The 23396-nt window shown below is 36.5% G+C and overlaps 1 protein-coding gene across 4 annotated transcripts in view; it reads left to right on the top strand.

The window, feature by feature from the left end:
* Positions 1–23396, top strand: part of Ac13E (Adenylyl cyclase 13E) — a 367921-nt gene that overhangs the window by 75660 nt on the left and 268865 nt on the right. Inside the window, exon 1 of one of the 4 annotated variants that reach the window (XM_067784820.1) lies at positions 12860–12996. The exons of the other annotated variants lie outside the window; for them this stretch is intronic. The gene's annotated coding sequence lies outside the window, so the exon portion shown is untranslated. Of the gene's footprint in view, positions 1–12859; positions 12997–23396 lie in introns of those variants that run through there. 4 annotated transcript variants of the gene reach the window in all.

The raw sequence follows: 23396 nt of genomic DNA, 5'->3' as shown, positions 1-23396 counted from the left end.
CTTTTTTTGCCCAGATCATTTTGATATATAGAAGTCTATATCTATCTCGATTAGTTTATGCCGTTACGGATTACCGTTATGCGAACAAAATGAATATACTCTGTTAGCTCTGCTCAGCTGAGTATAAAAAGTGTTAGATTAGGTTGAAGTTGTTGGTAATAAAAGACCTCACCTGCATTGAATATGTACATAGTATTCGTGTTGAAAACCAACAGTGTTGCCAGAATTTTTTCAGAAAAAAAGCTAGATTGACAAAAATAAAAAGCTTAAAAAGGCTAAATAAAAATGTTTAAAGCTAAGAAAAAAAACAAAAAGTTTAAGGCAAATTTCTATGCGTTTTATTAATTTTTTTCATAAAAGACCTAACAGGATAAAAAATAAAAAAAAATTGTTAGCAGATGCGTACGATCGGTTTTTCTAATTTAAAAGGGATAACAGTTTTTTAAGTTTTTGGTGTGTGTTTTGCTCCGACTCCAAACGATATCTGGCAAATGTATTTATGGAGAGATTATTTTCATGGCACTTTCTGGGCTGGCCGAACCACTGCCGATGAGTGACCCCCGGTTAGATAAAGATTTGAAATGAGCTATATATAAGCCTTATATAAAATGTCCTAATAGAGCAAGTAGTTTCTTTTAATGAGGCCTTATGTAAGTAAGCCTGATTTTTGTTGGTTCATAAGCCTTATAATAAAGTTGTTATATTCTACCTTATGGCTTATAAAAATTCCTTACGTAAGTTTTAACTTATATGAGTTATAAGTCTTACAGACAATGGTATCTTTCAAATAAATATTATTCCTGTTGACATAAGTACAGAAAAACAAGGACTTATACCATTCGTGTGGATGCGATTTGCAACGGGTCGAGTCCGTCGTTTTACGCAGCCTATATGTATCATTGCATAGCGCTTTTGTCTACATGTGGACTTAGAAACCCAGTTAAATGTTTCTGAAATCAAAAATTCAATTTCCCTCGGAAGCGGTTTCGAAGCAGATGAAACAGTCATAGAATCGAGTGGCAAATACACGGAACGAAAATGATATCAGATTGATGTTGCCATACGCCTCTATTTCTGCATACCATAATGCCAACACTATCTGTTCCTTAGCCCCTCAAATTTTATAAATCTAGCCCAAATTGATTCAATGTTTTAAAAATTGAATCTACATAAAGCTGCTAATCTAAAGAGCTAAAAACTTTCTAAAAAAATCTGAAAAATGCTTAAAACCTAACTTTAAGTTTTCAAGATAAAAAGAGACAAAAAAACTTGAAAAAAGCTAAAATGGTATCACTGAAGACCAAACGAATAACTCTACTTAAATTACTTTCTGCTGGCAGCACTTTCTACGCCTGCTTTCATTGACAAACCGTAATTCAACAAGAGCTTCTCATCTCTCCATAGAGTTAGGAGCGACTTTGTTTGCTTAATATGATACAACTTACATATGATCATAAAGATTTTAAGCCTACAAATTTGACTCCATATCTTTCCCGAATAATTTACGATATGCAGCTCATGTGGATAGATTGGGACGCAAACCGTGTATGCATCAAGTGTTGCGTCCTGTTTTGCCAACATTTGAACTGTTCTGGTTAGACTTCTGCAGTAAGAGCCACGTAGCAGGATGCCAGCATATGGAACATTTCTCTTTCCGGCTATAAATGACTGCAATACTTACACTGCCCTCCGACTTCGCGTGATAAACGCTGATTACGCGCGCACTGAGTACATTAACCTCTCGTCTAGATATGAGACTTGGCTCCTGTATCAGCGTCACTTCCAACGAGCCCACCTCAGGAGTAGGGAGGAGTTTTTGTGACGCAACTTTACTATGCAGGGGTTTATCTGCAAGACTCGCAGTGTCATTGTGCTGTTTATACATCTTCAATATATCCGACTCTTTGCCTTGTTATCACTTTGTGCCGGAACTTACAAGGATTTTAGGTTACTTTCTATCTTCCCAGCTATTAGCTTATTTTAGTTGTTCCCCTTAAGACTTATCTTTATGAGGTGCAGATAACAACTGGTTTAGCGCGTTTTCCGACTTCACCGCACATTATATCCACATTGGCTTTTAATGCCCCTCGTTTTACTGCTTTATTGACCCCTTGAAACGGTGCCTACTGCCTTGCCTGTGGAGATCTGGTATAGTTCCCTGCGGCCATATTAAAGTCCTGTTGCAGAATTGAAGATTTCTAGCAAATCTGATTGCTAAGTTGAGCTACCTCCACTCTCTTACGCGCCCATGACCTGGCTGGCATACAAATCTCTAACCGTCCTTAGTGACTGCACTGTTCCCTCGGGTGCCAGGCGCCCGAATAATCCCTTTCGCGATTTCTTCTTCACCGGCTTGCGACGCCATTTTCTCTTTCTTATCATAATTATTGCTAAAGGTTTGTGAGTAAGTCGACTTGGTGGAGTAAACCCCTTTCGGACAAGCAAACTCAGCAGCCTGATTGGAAGTGTAGGGACATACATATAATCGTGAGCCACAGTAGCACTCATTTTGCAAAAAGACCGAACGCTACTTTTCGCGTCTGCCCGTTGCATAAAAGCAGCTGCCAAATCTCTTATCATCATCAATAGCTCGCGCTTAACCGCCCAAGTCAATTAGGCCCTTTCGTAATAAGTGACGCTAGCTATCCCTGTTTTGCGATAGCTGAAGCCATTTCGGAGCGCAAGGGAGATTAAATCTTCATCAACCTGAACTCATTGCAGATCTCCACTTCCTTTGCGTCCACGGTTCACCGCTGTTGATTGAAGTACTTTATTGGGAGGTATACTACCTAGCCAGTGCAGCCTTTGGACTCTTATTCGCTGCACTATCTTCATATCTGCGTAAAGGTCATACAGCTCATCACTATGACTTCTTCGATAATTGCAGTCGGCATCAAGGACGCGACCGAAAATCCTCTGGAGAGCTTTTCTCTCGACTACTTCATGGGCCCTCTCATCCATTCTTGATTCTGTTCATGGCTAGGAGTAATACGTCAGGACAGGTATGATGTGCGACTTGTAGAGCGTGTTTATTATTCGTCGAAGGAAAATATTTTTGTTGTTATTTCGGCAAACTGATTGGTAAGATCGCGGGTTAGAATCGAGCACAAGGCCTAAAATTAATTATTTTATCATTATTAATGTTATGATAAATTTTCCTTTAAATGAAAAAAAAATTTAAATAAGAATAGAAGGAAGTGGTGTGCGAATAAAATCCCTTGGTTCCTATTCATTGAACTCCGAATTGACACTAAACTGTCGCCGATCTATTCAGGAGATGGCCCAACAGAACCGTGTACACCTCACATGGGTCCCGGGACACAGGGACATAGAGGGAAACTGCGCTGCAGACGAACTTGCTAGGCAGGGTACGACCAGACAGATTCTTTATGACAAAGAACGCCTAGGTATGCCTTTTGCCACTTGCAAGCTAATGCTAAAAGAGTATACCTACAGTCAAGCCAACGAAAGATTGCTACTAACCCCGGGATGTAGAATATCAAAGAAACCATGGCCTATATGGGATACTAAGAGATCCCGTCACGTCTATACCCTAAGCAAGGACAAAATCTCCTCACTTGTAGGAGTTCTGACTGGGCACTGTCTCATCGGAAGGCATGCGGAAAGACTAGGAGCGCCCTTCCGACCATGCTGAAGAAGTTGCAAAGAAGACGTGGTAGAGGAAACGGTGATGCACCTCATCTGCAACTGCCCGGCGTTAAGTGGCCACAGACAATGCTGTCTGGGAGCTCCCTGACCGATCTACGCCAGGTCTGGGAGCATGATATAAGGGACTTAGTAGCTCTATCAAGTCCTCGAAATGGTTCGAAGACGAGGGCTAATGGTATCTTTCTGTGGTACCACAACGGGCCAACAGATACTGGCCTATGTGTGCCCATGGGGCAGCCACTACTACCTAACCTAACCATACCATAGCAGAAAGAAAAAATATAGACAACTCCCAAATTTCGTTGTATAGATCCATATCACATCGTTTTTGCAACAGATGTCGCAGCGCTGTGAAAATCGATTGGTAAGAAACAGGATAATGAAGACAAACAAACAACCGCTGTGATAGCTGAATGGTTATAGCAAAGGCGCCTAAAAGTTGCCGATGAAGGAACTTAGCAGTTCCCGAAACGGATCTATACAACGAGCTTTGGCAGTTGATTAAATTTTTTCTTTCTTCTATTCTAATTTAAAATTTTTTCATTTATTATAACAATAATAATGATAAAATAATTATTGTTAGGCTTTGAGCTCGATTCGAGACCGGGATATAAACATTTTTGCGGAACATACTTAAGTTTTATATTTCAGTACAATAAAAAAATTGTGTGCACAATGGGGTAGTGTTATAATATTTAATGGCTTCAAGTCGACTTCGTTAAGGGTATAAGGTTTTCGATAGAGTCGAAGACACTGCGCACCTATTTACTTTTAGTTTGTGTTGCAAGCGTGTTTAAATATTTGCTTATTCTACTATTAATTTATTGTGAATATTTTTTACCCTTCAATGATTTTAAAAATTTTTTTATTTATCGCCCACTTTTTTCGAAATTACTTCTTCTTCTTTTATTATACTCAGTTGAGCAGAGCTCACAGAGTATATTAAGTTTGATTGTATAACGGTTGCTTGTACAGGTATAAAGGAATCGAGATAGATATAGACTTCCATATATCAAAATAATCAGGATCGAAAAAAAATTTGATTGAGCCATGTCCGTCCGTCCGTCCGTTAACACGATAACTTGAGTAAATTTTGAGGTATCTTGATGAAATTTGGTACGTAAGTTCCTGAGCACTCATCTTAGATCGCTATTTAAAATGAACGATATCGGACTATAACCACGCCCACTTTTTCGATATCGAAAATTGCGAAAAACCGAAAAAGTGCGATAATTCATTACCAAAGACAGATAAAGCGATGAAACTTGGTAGGTGGGTTGAACTTATGGCGCAGAATTGAAAATTAGTAAAATTTTTGACAACGGGCGTGGCACCGCCCACTTTTAAAAGAAGGTAATTTAAAATTTTGCAAGCTGTAATTTGGCAGTCGTTGAAGATATCATGATGATATTTGGCAGGAACGTTACTCTTATTACTATATGTGCGCTTAATAAAAATTAGCAAAATCGGAGAAGGACCACGCCCACTTTAAAAAAAAAAATTTTAAAGTAAAATTTAAACAAAAAAATTAATATCTTTACAGTATATAAGTAAATTATGTCAACATTCAACTCCAGTAATGATATGGTGCAACAAAATATAAAAATAAAAGAAAATCTCAAAATGGGCGTGGCTCCGCCCATTTTCATTTAATTTGTCTAGGATACTTTTAATGCCATAAGTCGAACAAAAATTTACCAATCCTTTTGAAATTTGGTAGGGGCATAGATTTTATGACGTTAACTGTTTTCTGTGAAAATGGACGAAATCGGTTGAAGCCACGACCCGTCCGTCTGTCCTTCCGCATGGCCCTTAACACGATAACTTGAGCAAAAATCGACATATCTTTACTGAACTTAGTTCACGTACTTATCTGAACTCACTTTATCTTGGTATGAAAAATGAACGAATTCCGACTATGACCGCGCCCACTTTTTCGATATCGAAAATTACGAAAAATGAAAAAAATGCCATAATTCTATACCAAATACGAAAAAAGGGATGAAACATGGTAATTGGATTGGTTTATTGACGCGAAATATAACTTTAGAAAAAACTTTGTAAAATGGCTGTGACACCTACCATATTAAGTAGAAGAAAATGAAAAAGATCTGCAGTGCGAAATAAAAAACCGTTGAAATCTTGGCAGGTATTATATATATAAATAAATTAGCGGTATCCAACAGATGATGTTCTGGGTCACCCTGGTCCACATTTTGGTCGATATCTGGAAAACGCCTTCACATATACAACTACCACCACTCCCTTTTAAAACCCTCATTAATACCTTTAATTTGATACCCATATCGTACAAACAAATTCTAGAGTCAACCCTCATCCACCTTTATGGCGATATCCCTAAATGGCGTCCACCTATAGAACTATGGCCCACTCCCTCATAAAATTCTCTTTAGTGCCTTTCATTTGATAGACATGTCATACAAACACATTCCAGGGTTTCCCTCGGTTCATTTTCCTACACGGTTATTTTCCCTTATGTTGTCACCATAGCTCTCAACTGAGTATGTAATGTTCGGTTACACCCGAACTTAATTTTCCTTACTTGTTTTTTATTAATTGTTTACCCGCAAGCTACCACAATAATAAATTATTTTAAAAGTTGTTTGCTCAACAATCGAAATGCTACAAATAAAATAAATATTTATTTATTCAGAATAAGAGGCAATAGAACAATTAAATAATAAAAAAAGTCAATTATGTCCGAAATTTTATTACCCAATATTTGATTTGGCTTCCATACACGTCAAATGGCAATTAAATAGCAGTACTTCAAAGCGCAAAAACAACAACAATATTTGATATCCGCTCTTATTTTGACACTTATTTAAGGCAATTATTGTCGCCACTTCAACTGAGTGGCTGGACGGACTAACGAAATGCTGACAACTCATGACTTTGAAATATGTTTAATGCTGTTGAGTTCTAATTTATGGCGTGTGTAAATAGAAAATTCGAATTATTTGTTTAATTTATTTGTTTATTCATTTTTAAAAATTTGGTCGTTGGTTTTGCGGCCTTGGCTTTTCAAATTTTCCTAATATTGCTCACGCGCGCAACGAAATCAATTCAAGAGGTTTGGAATAAATATACATTTATTTAATTCGTATATATACAGCCCAATTCTAAACCAAAACTCAGTACGAATTTTTTCCCTTCTCTCATTCCTCGTATTCTAAATAAAAATTCCTTGTGAGTTTTTTCACTCCTCCCTTTCCTCATAATCTGAACAATGTTCGAAAAAGCGGAAACCGGTTATGGAAGAAAAGTAGGTATTATGAATGTGAGGGAGAAGGAGATTACTCTGCCATTTCACAGGAGTTTTTTTCACTTGTTAAATTAAAGCAGGCATGCTTAACCAACGAACCAATATCATTTCGTTACGATAATTAACGTTAATAAACGAAACAAAGTCATTTCGTTTCGTTTATTAACGTTAAGAACGTCAAATTAACGAAATAATTTTGTTTCGTTTTCTGCCATATCAAAACGAAATCAAATCGTTTATGTTGATTATTAATTTCAAACTATGCTGGCAAAGCTGATTGATGGCGGAGTCATTAAAGGTGAAAGCATTAGCCAATCTGATTGCAACTTTTCTCATGAATTTTGACAGTACGAACATTTCTCAGAGTATTTTTGACATTACCACCAACGAATTACACAAACAAATTACATGGAGTTTGTGTGTGTATGTCCGCTCGCTGTTACCACCTTACGGCTCGACCATGGCTATAGCATTGCCAGCACAATTCAAACATAAATTATCACGTGTTTGTTAACGTTTTTAACGTTAACGAAAGCTTTTCGTTTCGGTTAAAAACGAGATACAATTTATCTTGATAATTTCTTTATCGATAATATTTCGAAGTGTTTCAACAGAAATGGTGGAAATTTTTTGATAAACGATTAGCTTAACGTTAAGGTGCATCCCTGAATTAAAGGGAATGCATCAAAATAATTAAAGAAAATTGGTTCTTTTAAGAAAGAACACATATTTGTACAAATTTGTGCTAAAATATGCACATTCTACCACGATATTCTTTATTTTAAGTCCAAAAGTATATCATAAGCAACGGAAGAGCTCTTGATGTATTTGATGCAGCAATCCAGAAATTGCAAAGGATTTTTTAAAAAGGCTTAAATAGATTTTGGCATATGACGAAAGACGAATTCAACTCGACTGGGCCGCCAGAAAATTGCTTTGCTGTATGGCAGCAGGCAACTCCAGCGGATTTGTGTTATCCTGCCGTCTTCTTCTTCTTATGCTCCGCTGTTGATGTTGCTGTGGCACCAATTTATTACTCAAGTCAGTGAATACCATATGAAATCCAATATTATGCATTTTTTATACTTCATTTCTTAATTTCAAACAAATTCGCAACAATAATTAAACTTTTAAATTTTTTAAACAAAATGAGAAATGCGCCACGAAATTTCAATTGACAAAACAGCCGACTTCGAAAATTCGAAATTCCTATTCCCCAATTATTGTTCTCCCTAGGAGAAAAGAATTGGAGGAATTTTTCCGCGGGAATAAAAAAATCCGCGAGAACAAAATTCCGCGGGGATATTTAGAATTGGGTTGATAATATATATAATTTTTATTTGAAGGTACTTGAAAATTTTTGAGTATATGCAGATTTTTAGCCAACTATTTTCAGTCTAACAGAGAACAAGTTTAAAATAAAGTAATTAAAAAAAATGTTATTTAAACGGTTTTATTGAAAAGGATATTTACATTAAGTAATAATAATACTAAAAGCTAGAAAATAATTAGGTTTACCCTAGGTACTAGTCATCGCTGTTCTCATCAATCTAGGGTGTTGATCAGACAAATAAATAAAAGCGTTGATCGCGTCAAATTTCTATTGATATTCAGCCGCTCATATCTTTACAAATGATATTTTCATATATGTATAAGTAAGTAAGACCAACGTAACATTAATCAGGTTACGCCACGCCTACCGTTTTTAGAAATTTCACGCGCCCAACGCTTTTATTTATTTGTCAGATCAACGCCCTAGGTTGATGAGGAGTGTGATGACTACTACCTAGGATCTACCTAATTATTTTCTTGCTTTTAGTATTATTTTTAGTTAGTGTAAGTATTCTTTGCGTATTCTATGCAGCCACCGTGTTGTGATGGTAGCGTGCTCCCCTACCACACCGTATGCCCTAGGTACACACCCCGAGCAAATCAACATCAAAACTTTAGAAATAAGGTTTTTAAATTAGAAGAAAATTTTTCTAAGCGGGGTCGCCCCTCGGCAGTGTTTGGCAAGCACTCCGGGTGTATTTCTGTCATGAAAAGTTCTCAGTAAAAACTCATCTGCCTTGCAAATGCCATTCGGAGGCGGCATAAAATTTGTGTAGGTCCCGTCCGGCCAATTTGTAGGGAAAATCATGAGGAGCACAACGCAAATTGGAAGAGACGCTAGGCCTTAGATCTCTTCGTAGGTTATCGCGCCTTACATTTATTAAATTTTTTTTTTTTTTTAAGTATTCTTTTCAGTAAAACCGTTTAACTTGAAACTTTTTAAAATCATTTTATTTTCAAGTTTTTAGTTTTTATTGAATTGCTTATTATTTTTCTAGTTCATATAGTGCCTCATTATTAAAAGGACTCTTTCCTGAAAATTTGTTACAACCTTACTCCTCAATACATAATCTTTCCAAATACTTTACTCGACTCAGTGCCAAGTACGCTTGTCTACCTATGCACTTCTACCGACTGTGTGTAATACTTGTTCCAAATTTTAGCCAAATCGGACAACAAGTACGAGTTTTGTGAATATCTCGATCCTCGCGGCACCTAGCGGGAATTTTTTCATAGAGAAGTTTTTATTTTTGTATGTAATATGTGTTCCAAATATGAGCCAAATTGAACAAAAAACAAGTAAGGAAGGTTAAGTTCGGGTGCAACCGAACATTACATACTCAGTTGAGAGCTATGGTGACAACATAAAGGAAAATAACCATGTAGGAAAATGAACCGAAGGAAACCATGGAATGTGTTTGTATGACATGTGTATCAAATGAAAGGCATTAAAGAGTATTTTATGAGGGAGTGGGCCATATTTCTATAGGTGGACGACATTTAGGGATATAGCCATAAAGGTTGATCAGGGTTGACTCTAGAATGCGTTTGTACAATATGGGCTTCAAACGAAAGGTGAAAATGAGTATTTTAAAAGGGAGTAATCCTTAGTTCCATAGGGAGACGCCGTTTCGAGATATCGCCATAAAGGTGGACCAGGGGTGACCCTAGAATTTTTTTGTACAATATGGGCATCAAACGAAAGGTGTAAATAAGTATTTTAAAAGGAGTGGGCCTTAGTTCTATAGGTGGACGCCGTTTCGAAATATCGCCATAAAGATGGACCAGGGGTGACTCTAGAATGTGATTGTGCGATATGGCTATCAAATTAAAGGTATTAATGAGGGTTTTAAAAGAGAGTGGTTGTTGTTGTATAGGTGGTCGCATTTTCTAGATATCGCCATAAAGGTGGACCAGGGGTAACCCTAGAATTTGTTTGTACAATATGGGTATCAAAAGAAAGGTATTAATGAGTATTTTAAAAGGAAGTAATCCTTAGTTCCATAGGTGGACGCCGTTTCGAGATATCGCCATAAAGGTGGAGCAGGGGTGACCCTAGAATTTGTTTGTACAATATGGGTATCAAAAGAAAGATGTTAATGAGTATTTTAAAAGGGAGTAATCCTTAGTTCCATAGGTGGACGCCGTTTCGAGATATCGCCATAAAGGTGGGCCAGGGGTGACTCTAGAATTCGTTTGTGCAATATGGGTAGCAAACGAAAGGAGTTAATGATTATTTCAAAAGGGAGTGGGCCTTAGTTCTATAGGTGGACTCCTTTTCGAGGTATCGCAATAAAGGTGGACCAGGGGTGACTCTAGACTTTGTTTGTACGATATGGGTATCAAATGAAAGGTGTTAATGAGTATTTTAAAAGGAAATGGACCTTAGTTCTATAGGTGGACGCCTTTTCGAGATATCGCCATAAAGGTGGACCAGGGGTGACTCTAGAATGAGTTTGTACGATATAGGTATCAAATTAAAGGTATTAATGGGGGTTTTAAAAGGGAGTGGTGGTAGTTGTATATGTGAAGGCGTTTTCCAGATATCGACCAAAATGTGGACCAGGGTGACCCAGAACATCATCTGTTGGATACCGCTAATTTATTTATATATGTAATACCTGCCAAGATTTTAAGCTTTTTTTATTTCGCCCTGCAGAACTTTTTCGTTTTCTTCTACTTAATATGGTAGGTATATGTTAATAACCATTTTATATAGTTTTTTCTAAAGTTATATTTCGCATCAATAAAACAATCCAATTACCTTACCATGTTTCATCCCTTTTCTCGTATTTGGTATAGAATTATGGCATTTTTTCATTTTTCGTAATTTTCGATATCGAAAAAGTGGGCGTGGTCATAGTCGAATTTCGTTCATTTTTCATACCAAGATAAAGTGAGTTCAAGTAAGCACGTGAACTAAGTTCATTAAAGATATGTCGATTTTTGCTCAAGTTATCGTGTTAACGGCCATGCGGAAGGACAGACGGACGACTGTGTATAAAAACTGGGCGTGACATCAACCGATTTCGCCCATTTTCACAGAAAACAGTTAACAAATTTCAAAAGGATTGGTTAATTTTTGTTCGACTTATGGCGTTAAAAGTATCCTAGACAAATTAAATGAAAAACCAAAATTCATCAAGATATCTAAAAATTTACTCAAGTTATCGTGTTAGCGGACGGACGGACGGACGGACATGGCTCAATCAAATTTTTTTTCGATCCTGATTATTTTGATATATGGAAGTCTATATCTATCTCGATTCCTTTATATATGTACAACCAACCCTTATCCAATCAAACTTAATATACTCTGTGAGCTCTGCTCAACTGAGTATAAAAAAACAATTTTTTGAAATACATCAAGCCATGCGCCTGGCGTAGTTTTTTCTTCTTTTTATTGCATTGTCATCGGGTCCTGAGTTATATTCCAAGTTCACAACTTGTAGCTTATCGGGAAGTTACATAAATTTCGATTACAAAATTTGTAACCAACGCTCGCAGAGTCAAGCTAAATAAAACCGTTTAAAAAAGAGTACGTGTAGTTATGTATGCGCGTGAGAAGTTATGCTTCCACTTCCCGGAAATAAAGGCTACCAACATATATACTAAATTTCAGGAAAATCGAACAGTGAATAGAGATTGATCGGATAGATCGGTCTCTGGTGCACTTTCCGGAAAGAAAATTTACAGGAACAATCTCCGGGTTCGCAAAATAATTGCGATTTATTACACTAGATAAGATCCTGTTACAATTTCCAAAAAGAAAGGAAGTATATTAGAAATCGGTGCGAATTTGAAGAGACCTATTACAACTACTTTGTTACACTAAAACTGCTTGTGCTGCGAAACTCTACACCTAAAAAAAAAATAAGGGAATCCCGAACATAAAATTCGAAATTTTCGTACAATTTTCCCGCATAGTTTCAGTTACAAAATAAATACAAGTTTTCTCAGAAAGTTAAAAAAAATAAATAAAAAACAAGTAGGGACGGGACTGCCTTCGGCTATGCCGAAGACTTCATACCTTTCATGAATGGGGCTGAACAATAATCTTATCCCGTTCGTAATCTCGAAATAATCGGATGTATAAGATGGGAAATATATATTGAACAGATGTACATACCTAAACGATTTTTCAGATAAATATAAAATAAAAAATGGCAAAAACCCCCTTATCTGAACAATCGGTTGTATGGGATATATATTATATATAGCTCCGATCGAAATGATTTTTACAGGAAATCTTCTATCATATATTAGAATAAATATCACCAAGTTTAACGTTTTTATATTGGAAATTAAGGGAGAAATTGCCAAAAATCGTTCTATCTGAACAATCGGTTGTATGGGATATATACTATATATAGCTCCGATCAAAGTGATTTTTTCGGAAAATCTTCTATGATATATTAAAATATATATCACCGAGTTTCACGTTTATACTTTCTAAATTTCAGCAGGAATGACGAAAATCGTCTTATCTGAACGATCGGTTGTATGGGAGATATATGCTATAGTGGTCCGATCCTACCGGATCCGACAAATGTCTAATATAATACAAAAATACATCCTTGTGCAAAATTTCATTGAGATATCTCAAAATTTAAGGGACTAGTTTGCGTTCAAACAGACAGACGGACGGACAGACGGACATGGCTATATCAACTCAGTTCGTCGCCCTGATCATTTCGGTAAACTTAATGGTGAGTCTATCTTCTATATTTCTCAACGTTAAAAACATCGGACCAAAGTTAATATACCATTTCATGTTCATGAAAGGTATAATAAAAAGTTATTTAACCAAAATTGATAAAACTTACACAGCTGTTTTTCTATTCGCTTCTATATGTACACAAGACGGTATCTCGATTAGTGGAGGAAACAAAAGTTTAATATTTTCTGGATAGAACAATGCAGGCCACAAATTTAGTTAAGTTGACTTCACCGATAAAATATGCTCATGGTGTTACACGATTGTTTTCTCGAGAAGCCTTAGAATTGCTGATATTATGAGCACCACGAAAGATTCTAATTTTCTGGCAACGAATTCGGTTCTGTGATTTGCCCTCTTTTGGCACTCGGCGTCATAAATTGTGTTTTTAAAAGTAATTTTATAGACCTTGTTTCAACCGCTAGCACAAAAAATCTCGATGAGACTACATAACTACAAACGCTTTACAGAAGAAAATCATTCAAATAAAAATCTAGTTGATAAATCCAAAGAGCTTGCAACTGCGCGAGAAGGGAAAACAGCTCAAATCACGCCACCAGATCTTTTTGCGTTCTCAGCGTTCTTGTGCCCTTTAAAACTTAATCTCTTTGATATATCACAGTCCTAATTGTTCTAATAAAAAGCGTGTTAAATTTCAGCTCAATCGGACACCGGAAAGTGCATCAAATTTAACTTGCAAGATTTGATTACAGACAACAGCCAAGTGAAAGTAAATAAAAGCTTATAAAATGGACATAGCCACACCTACTTAGGTCGCTCTAACCTTTTTAAAAAGCTTTTCTTCGACTTTTGGTAGGAATAAGTCTAAAAAGATTAATTGTAAATCGGCTGACAATCACGATCGATTACTATGGTCAGGTTATGTTAGGTTAAGTTAAAGTGGCTGCCCCCCCCCCCCCCCCCGCAAAGCGAAGGACACACTTAGGTCAGCTGGCCCATTGTGATACCACTGTGTGGGCTATAGCCCTTCCTCCTTTAAATATGTAAGAATTTGAACCAATTTGTGCTTCTGATATAGCGTACAATATCCATACGTATACTGGCCAGAACAGGGCAAATACAGAGGAAGTGCTCGACGCTTTCTCTCTCCTCTTCATCCCTACCACTCCGACAAAAATCGTTGGTTGTAATTCCCATGCGTTCGCCGTGTATTCCCATCAGGCAGTGGCCCGTTAGTATCCGGATCAGTGACCCTAAGGAGAGACAGTTGAGGTTAATAAGGAACCTATTTCGGTTCTCATTTTCGCGAGGCCAGGTTTGTTTGTACACCTCGCATGTGGGTTCCAGCGTCCAACTAGAATTTGCCTTCTTACAACAGCTGTCTCGCACCGCGATGCAAGTTCGTTTAGGGTCTGTCTGCATTCTATTGTTAATTTCGATGAATGTTCTTGCCTTGGAGGGCTTTTATTTCCGCTGGAATTTCAGAGTAAATGCCACTGATGTGGGATTCTTAGATAGCAGCCAATGGGCGGCCACCATTATTGCAGTTAATTCCATCTGGAAGACGCTGCAGTGGCTGGGCAGCGCTATGCTTAGGGAAAGTGAGAGATCCTCTGAATAGATTCCACTACCCACGTTACCATTGAGCTTGGAGTCACCCGCGAAGATGGTGAATGGCACTCTGGGTCTAGGTTAGGAGCGTTATCCAATACGTGCCTCTTTGGGGTTTTATCTACACTTTTGAAATTGCTTTATACTCACTTGCACATGAAGTGTTTCCCTCCATTTTCTCTCCACACTATTTCCTCTTCTATGACCTAAATGTGTGCCTACGATTCATCGCAACCGGTTCAGCTATATGTTTCAGACTATGACCAACAGAGGTGAGTGTATCCGCTATCAAGCACAACCCGTTTTGCTGCGAATTATTTATCCACTGCCGCGAGTCTTCATGCCGCTAGATAGGTATCCTAAACATTATCTAAATGATGGTAAGCGTTTTTTTTACCCGCAAATGTAGATGTATACACATGTAAAAAAACGGCTAAAATATGCTAAGAGGACAGATCGCTAATTTACTTGAATAGTATCACAACTCACGAAAACCATAATTTTCCAGAAGCCATTTAAAGACTTCAACTCCCATATATTGGGCCTATGAAGGCAGCTTTTCATTTTTATTTGAAGTACTCACTTTTTAACGGATAATAAAACGTTTTTTGTACAACATCAGCCTGCATATTAAGTTCGTTGTATAAATCATGATACCTTCGAAGTGAAACGGCGACATATTTGTATAAGAACCCGGTACATTATCAGACCCGGGTACTTTTTTAAATCTGGGTGCTGTGTAGAAACAGGAACGTGTACAAGTACAGCTGGGTATAAAAACGTTGAAGCCAGCAGTTACCTTTCCCAGGTTTTTGACCGTGTATGGATTTTTTTAATCACTTTTAAAGGATCCCTTCATGATATCATGTCGAGATCATATTTAAGTTCAGGATCATTTTCGGATTGTTATTGAATCGTACTTAAGTCAGTTTGCTATATATAATTTTTTTTTTTTTTTGGAATGGCTTTGGTATCATACCACACCTGTGTTCACGCCCCGGGCGAAACAACACTAAAGAAACAAGGCTTTTCAATTAGAAGAAAATTTTTCTAAGCGGGGTCGCCCCTCGGCAGTGTTTGGCAAGCACTCCGAGTGTATTTTTTCCATGAAAAGTTCTCAGTGAAAACTCATCTGCCTTGCAGTTGCCGTTGGGAGTCGGCATAAATCAAGTAGGTCCTGTCCGGCCAATTTGTAAGAAAAATTAAAAAGAGCACGACGCAAATTGGAAGAGAATCTCGACCTACAATCTCTTCGGAGGTTATCACGTCTTACATTTATTTTATTTTTATTTGGTATCATGATGTAATCAGTTCGAGGGTTTCTCCTAATGATTTCAGCAGGATTCTCTTAAGAATGGTTTCGCGACTAATTTTTAAACTGTATTCTGGTTGTTTTAATGGTTTCACCTTCACAAAATCATTAAAAACAATTCACATGCCAGATAATTGAGACTTCATGCATTTGAGTCCTAATGTTAACACTCAAGTTTGTTTACACAATAATTATTTACTTTAAGTTTACGAAATATTAAAACCAATTTAAGAAAATTTAAAATCATTTAATTACAACTATTGATATAGGAAATACAAACTAAGTGCATTTAGCAGGTGTTGAAAGGTTTATTAAACTAAATAAATAAATACATACACTCAAAGGCATGTGTGTAGTGATAAAACTTTTAGAAAAGTATCGATACCTGTACTCATATAAAACACTCGGATCAAGGTATCGATGCTAGTACTCATACTCAGTAAAAGGTATCGAGTATACTCGATCCAAGTGAGTACTTCGTAGCTTTTACCAAAGGTGAAGAATATTTTTCGATTCGCACTCCCGTCAGAAGAGGCTTTGAAAAGATCTACAAGGTATTATCGAAACAACTGTCGCCTTGTCCGTCCTAATGTCGAGTTGTTGAAATTTTTTTCCCAAGGAATTAATAAAAGAAAAAAAAAATTTGTTAGAAAAAGTTTTGTTAAACGGGGCGCCCCACCACAGTGGTTTTGCAAGCTCCCCGAGTATATTTCTCCTATGAAAAGCATCCCATGCAAAGCATGCCCTGCAGATTCCGTTCGGAATATAAATAAAATATGTATGTAGGCCTCGTCCCCTTACACTGTAGCGAAAATAAAAATAGAACGACGCAAATCAAGTCAAGTATTGTTTTTTGCTCTACCATATCTTTACTGGTAGTATTTTGTTAAGATTAAAACTGTTAGCCTATTTTTAAAGTAGGCGTGGTCCTTATTTCCTTTTTATCGAATCCATATATATGTATATAATATCAAGGACCATATTTCCGCCAAATTACGAAGTGATATCAACGGCTTTTGATTTACAGCTTGCAATACTTTTGACCTTTTTCGTCGGAGATACTGTAAAATTTGATAACTCCATCCACCAAAATTTCACAGTAGAATGAAAAAATCTGTACTGAATGACAAGTTAAATGGTATTAAAATTGTATGGCGTTAGCAGCTTTTCGTAATTTTGTTGGAGTTAGTGATTCTAGACAATAAACACATATTTTGCTTCTACCACCACATGCAGAAATCGTTTCCCATTCCATCATTATCATAAAGTCGGTTTAAGCTATGCGTAGAGCTAAGCCGCATCGTCGACGATCTCATTTTATCCTGTTGTTGTTTTTGTTGTTGTAGCGATAAGGATACTCCCCGAAGGCCTTGGGGAGTGTTATCGATGTTGATGGTCCTTCGCCGGATGCAGATCCGGTACGTTCCGGTACCAAGCCCGACCATCTCGGCAATGATTTGTTATGACCACGTGCGACCTTCTTGGCCAAACCGCGCTCCCACCCCCTAGATCCATGATGAGTTCGTGGCCGCCAGAGCCGCGGCTGTTAATGAAACAGGATTCGCCACGGGTAGTTAGGGTTGACAATTGGGTTGAAGAAGCTGTATACTGCGCTGGCAACACTTTGAAAAGCTTGCGCTACACAACCACTTGAATCTATTTGGTAATTTAGTTGCCTCTTACGATAGGCATACCTACCGCGAGTATATTCTAACCCCCTAACCCGCTGGGGGTCTCAGTTTATGCTCAAGTTATGGTGTTAATGGACTGAACTTTTTTGATCTTAAAAATGTATACCATTGGCACTTGGTAAAGTGTCGCGGAAAAGTATCGAGGTATACTTTACTCATTACTTGGAAAAAAGCATCGGGTATGGAATACTCGAGTATTTTTTGGGAAAGTAACGATACTACTAACTCAGTACTCGTATCGTTATATCACTACGTGTGTGTTAGTATAAGTTCATAACTTGCTAATCGTTTCAGTCAGCTTATTATATTAAATGGAAAACTAAATTTTATTTCAACTTTTGCAGATACTTTACTCAAAAGATTTATGACATCTGTTGCACACGTGCTTAAGTGGTCAATGAAATGAAATTCTTTTGTGTGTAGGAAATATTAAAATGCTTTTTCAATTTCCATGCAAATAGCCATTATTATTACACTAGAATAGAATATTTTGAGGAATAAAATTGTGTATGCTAGTTCGCAGATATCTACATATGTATGTATATATACTTACTTCTCAGCAGACTCATGCAAATAAATTACTCTTCAGATATTTGCAAACTTTCTCACAAAAATAAAAAAAACTGCAATTAAGCTTACATTCAATTAACAACATATGGAAAATGTTTGCATATTCAAGTGCATTATTTATTTTTTGTAAACATTTTTTTAACCCATCTTCGGCCGCTACAAGAACCCGCTGTAATTTTTCAATTAAGGCAGGGCTTATATGACCATAATCAAGAAAAATTAAAAAAAAAAAATCCGACCAACCTTTTTTTAGATATGGGTTGGCACTGAACATTTTAAGTGGCTACAATTTGACAAGGCGAATTGAGAATCTTAAAAATGTTTGCCGCTGAAAGTGGCGACATTTTCGTGTAGAAAAGAAATCACCATTCGTTTACTCTTTCGTTGCTGCGAGGACGATTTGACGGATGACGTATATCTTCATCTCCATCCTCACCCTTATCCTCTTCGTTATTGTCGTAAGTCAATAATTCGGTTATGACTTTAGAACGAAAATCAATTTGTGAAAGTGGTTTCGTCTTTTCGATTTTTGATATCATACAGTGGAGCTTCCATGCATTGATTATTGCGTTACAAAGAGCGTTTGTCCATATTGGCCACCACCATTTCTTTCCTCGTATACATATTCTGTAATTTGCCACCGCATAACTATGAAAGTCCACACCATCCATGCCGTGATTATACTGTTGAATAACTTCTGATTGTGAGGGGTTGCTGCACCACCGTACAATGAACCAGGAAATAAGTATCCACTTTCAGAGCATAAGCACCATAACTTGAATCCAAAACGAATCGGGTTTCCTTTGATGAACATTTTGCATGAGTGACGGCCAAGGTACGGAAAAATCTGTTCGTCTATAGAGAGAATATGGCTCTGAATTGCATAAACCTTTTGTTGAGCGCGTCAGTAGGAGGGCGAACTTTGTCAAATCGGTCTGTTGCATTTAAATTGTTGTTATCAGCGAGATGAAAGAACTGTTTAATTTTCTAAACCGATTGCGACTCATCGCATGTTTCACAATTGGAACCCCCATGTCTGGTCGAATAGACCAATAGTGGTCAATATGTGGTAAAGTATGGCACCCCAAGACGTACGAAATTCCAATAAATCTACGTATTTCCAAAAACTTCAAACAAAACAAGTAGAGAATTAGAAATTTCGAAAGCAAAAGTAAGTACATTGTCAATATCGTGAAGATGCTCACTTGCATCTCTGTTAATAATAAAAAGCATATTGCTATATTTTGTTCCACCCTAGTTGACGATTTTGTCAGCGGTCGATTTTTCGACCACTAAAGTTTACGCACATGAAAAGGTTAGAATTATTGCAATATTCATGTGGCACTTTTTTGAATATTTTAATTTCATCCTTTTTCTTCACAATAAATTAGTAATAATTTTTCGTTTTTTTTTTTTTTGTTTTTCCTTATTTTTTTGTCTGCACAAAAAACACTTAAAAATAGTGATAATTTCATTCTTTTACGAAAATCCACATTTTAATATTTTTCCTAACTAATCCATGTTTTAGGAACTAACTAAACTCCAAATCTTCTAGACCTGAAAACGGATCAATAAATTAACTCTTATTCTCAGAGATATGAGAGTCCAAATTGGTGGTCGAAAAATCGACCAGCGGCCGAAAATGGGTTAAAGCTCGTTAAACACAAATAAACACAATAAGGTGGCCATAGAATATAATAAAATAAACATATGGAAATATTTATTTTGTTTGCAATTAAAAACATTTTTCTGGAATTTAAAGCAATACTCATACAGAAAATCTACTTATTTTTTATTTTGAAATTTTCAGCACCAAATTTTTACTGTTGGGGTTTGCTTTAAAACCAGGGCCCATGTCGTCTGTTACGAATCGCTCTGAAATCGTGAGTCCGAATAACGACATATGTGAACTATAGACTTCGCGTACTAGTTAGATTTATAATTTATCATAATTTGTATAAATAGTTTGGCAGTTTCATATTTATAAATTGACTGGTGAATGGATTCCGATAAGAATCGTAACACACGAAACGGGCCCACACGTGTATACAACTTTCTATATTTAGATTTTTGAAACGAATAAAATTAAAAAACACAGTAGTAAATTAAAAGTTTCAAATTTGTATAAAAAAGTTTAAAAAGTGCCTTAACCCGTTGAATGGGTTAAAGTTTATTCTCTTTGGCGAACTATCGATTACAATGGTCAACAGTGAAAAATTTTCCAGACTTTTTTAGTCGTTTTAAGTAAATTTAAGGGTGCTGATTACGAAAAAATAATTCGTTTTTTTCTAGCAGCTCTAGTTTTTAATTTACGTATAGGTGTTAAATTCTTACAAAAATGAATGATTTACCGCGTATGGAACACGCATCCATTTTTCTTGGTATCGCTGATGACATGTGCGGTACTGATAATTCGTTTGAGTGCAGAAGTGGCCGCTGAGCAGAAGGCAATGTCGGATAGGACCATTTGTTTTTGTTCGCCGTGTTTATTCCAGTAATGTTTACCATACAAAAATAGCAATCATCATGATGATTCGTAAGTTCCTGCCAAATCATTGGTGTCTTAAATTTGAGAGCTAATCTTTTTCCATTCGACCATTGTCGCAGAGACACAACACAATTTTGGCATGCAGTTTTTGGCACCCATGGCTTTTCTTCATCGCAGATTTTCACTCAAAAGTAATTAAAATATCCTGTTTTAACAAAGTCCGTGATGACTTTACGAAACTTTTTGAAGGTATATTCACCACAAACAACACAGAAACTATCTGCATTATTCAAATAACGCCATCTTTTTGTGGCCATTGTTAGAAGCAGAATTAATTGTATTAATTTTAAAATAAAAGTCACGAAAAAAATTGGAGATGTTATAAGAAAACACAATAAATGCTCCTAGTCAAAGCCAATACGAACGAACAGTAATTGAAAAGTGCAAAATCGAAAGACGCAAACTTCAATTTCATTTCATTTTAAACTACATATTTGTTTTTGTATTTGTTGTGTATAATATCTCGAAAACGAGAGCTGTTACAAAAAAAGTAAAATGATTTATGAAATCAGCACACAAAATTACGACCGTTAAAGAGCGGCCGGTATACTCACCGTTTTCAGCGGCACCGCTTTGTTTTAAACTACGAACGGTTACGGCAGACGATTCGCGAATTTAATTTTGTATTTTTGCGTGTTTTTTATTATTTTCTTTAAATAAACGTACAAGAAAAAAATTTTAATTCAAAAATTTGTTTTTTTTTTTATAAATAATTTCAATTATTTGACAAAATGTTCACCGATTTGGCAATAGCGGTTCCAAAAAACTGCAATGAAAGAGTGTCTACCGTCGTGACGGCCGTAATATTTTATGGCCTGTCGCTATATTACGTTACGGTGAACTTCACTGTCTTCTTAGTTTCCACATAATTACTTTTACACTGCAAAACATTTGACAATATACTCTACCGCTATGTAACGGCCGCTATATAGCGGCACCGTTTTCGAGGAAACTTTTCCCATGGCCAGCTATATGTTGTTTGCTCTAGAGTTGGAACACCAAAAAATGTGTTTATCTTTGCACCGAACGAATAAACCAAAACTATTGTGTAACCACATGCATTACAATAAGATACAATCATAAAATGTTTTAAACGAAAATTTTCCCAAATATGCGTACAAAATTCAATTCAATTTACAGAACAATAAATTAAATTATCAACAAAAAAAAAACAGAAAAAATAACGCAACATTCATTCGATCTCGGGCGTTACAACGTACGCCGGGTAAAGCTAGTAGTTGTGATAAATTTTAATAGTTGCTTAGTAGAAGTAGCCATTAAATGCTACTTCGAACTAGGTAGGCATTGAAAAGTTGAGTCCTCTCTCGGCAAATGAAAATCATGCTCCACAAGTCACCTATCACCCGGCCTGCTTATTTATCAAATTTTCCTTTTCGATTCTCTATGCGCATATAAATAGATTTGCTAATTAATCTTGTGCAGCATGCGAGTAAGTCACGATATTACTTTTATCATAGCGATATTTATACAAATATTTAGCCTTCTCTTAATTTCTGTTTTCTTGTCACCATCGCTGATCTACAGCAGCCCTTTTGATTTATACCCCCATCCACGAGTTGTAGTGGCGTTGCACACAAATTTAGGCATCAATATACAAATTACACAAATCATACAAATTATTACGATTTCGGTTGTAGAACCTTGTGCCAGTTTACTATGTACCGCTACAAAAACAAGAAATGTAAAAATTTGTGTGTTACTTTTTGATTTGCATTCAAAATACGGTACAGATTATAAGCACATTAGACCGTTTGTAAGAAAAAATAGCGTGAGTGCCAAATACCCTTGAAGTTCAGGATAACACCTAAAAAACTAATATTTTTAAGTTAAATAGAACTCGCACAACAGATATAACATGACCAGGAACAAATACTTTCGAATTTTTTGAGGAAAAAACGATACCGGCAAGTTATCCGCCTTCATGATTGGCATCTTTTGAGCTTCGCTGGCTATCGAATATGAATTTGAATATTATTACAATTCATCGCTGTCAAAATTTGCGTTGTGTATCTTATTTTGAAACGAAGAGAAGTTTGTTGAAATAAAAAATAATCGTAATTTTAAATTATTTGCATTAATTTTATATGTGTCCAAGGGTGTGTGTACATAGCAACAGCTTTCAAGCAAGGTCTCTATAATGGAACAAAATCAGCTTAAAGGAAAGTGAACTTGCACTAAGGTGAGTCGGTAAAAAAAGTCCAAGCGCGCTCTCTTTCCCAAGGCTCAGATCGTATTATTCCTGAGAGCTGTTGCCAATTTTAAAATGTTTGGAAAAGACCTGGTTGTTATGCATTGCTGCAGCAATTCATCTGCAAGCGCGTTATCCAGATCACAAGAAAACGCCCAATTTTTTTTTAATTTTCTTCTTGTAAGCCAAACTTGAGAGATTTTTATTTAAAATTTTTGGGTGTAGGAAGGAATTCGTTTGGACGAAACTCCCATTTGTAAAAAGTTAACCCAGTTTGTCCGTCTAACTAACAACGAAATCATATCGATTTCAGCAGAACCGCTTAACACTCGATGAAATGCTTCTTTAGACATTCCATGCATATTTCGGGGCTAGGGCAGGGCATATGCTATCAGAGTACATCGCAATAGCAGTGCGTTTCTTGATAAAATCATTGAACAGCCTCTCTTATGACTGTTTAAAGACGTTGCAATGGTTCGCTATCTTTATA

Source organism: Eurosta solidaginis, chromosome 4 (genome assembly GCF_040869045.1).
Source record: "Eurosta solidaginis isolate ZX-2024a chromosome 4, ASM4086904v1, whole genome shotgun sequence".
NCBI lineage: Eukaryota > Metazoa > Arthropoda > Insecta > Diptera > Tephritidae > Eurosta > Eurosta solidaginis.
Note: the sequence above shows the minus strand (reverse complement) of the source record. Positions and strands in the feature narration are given on the sequence as shown.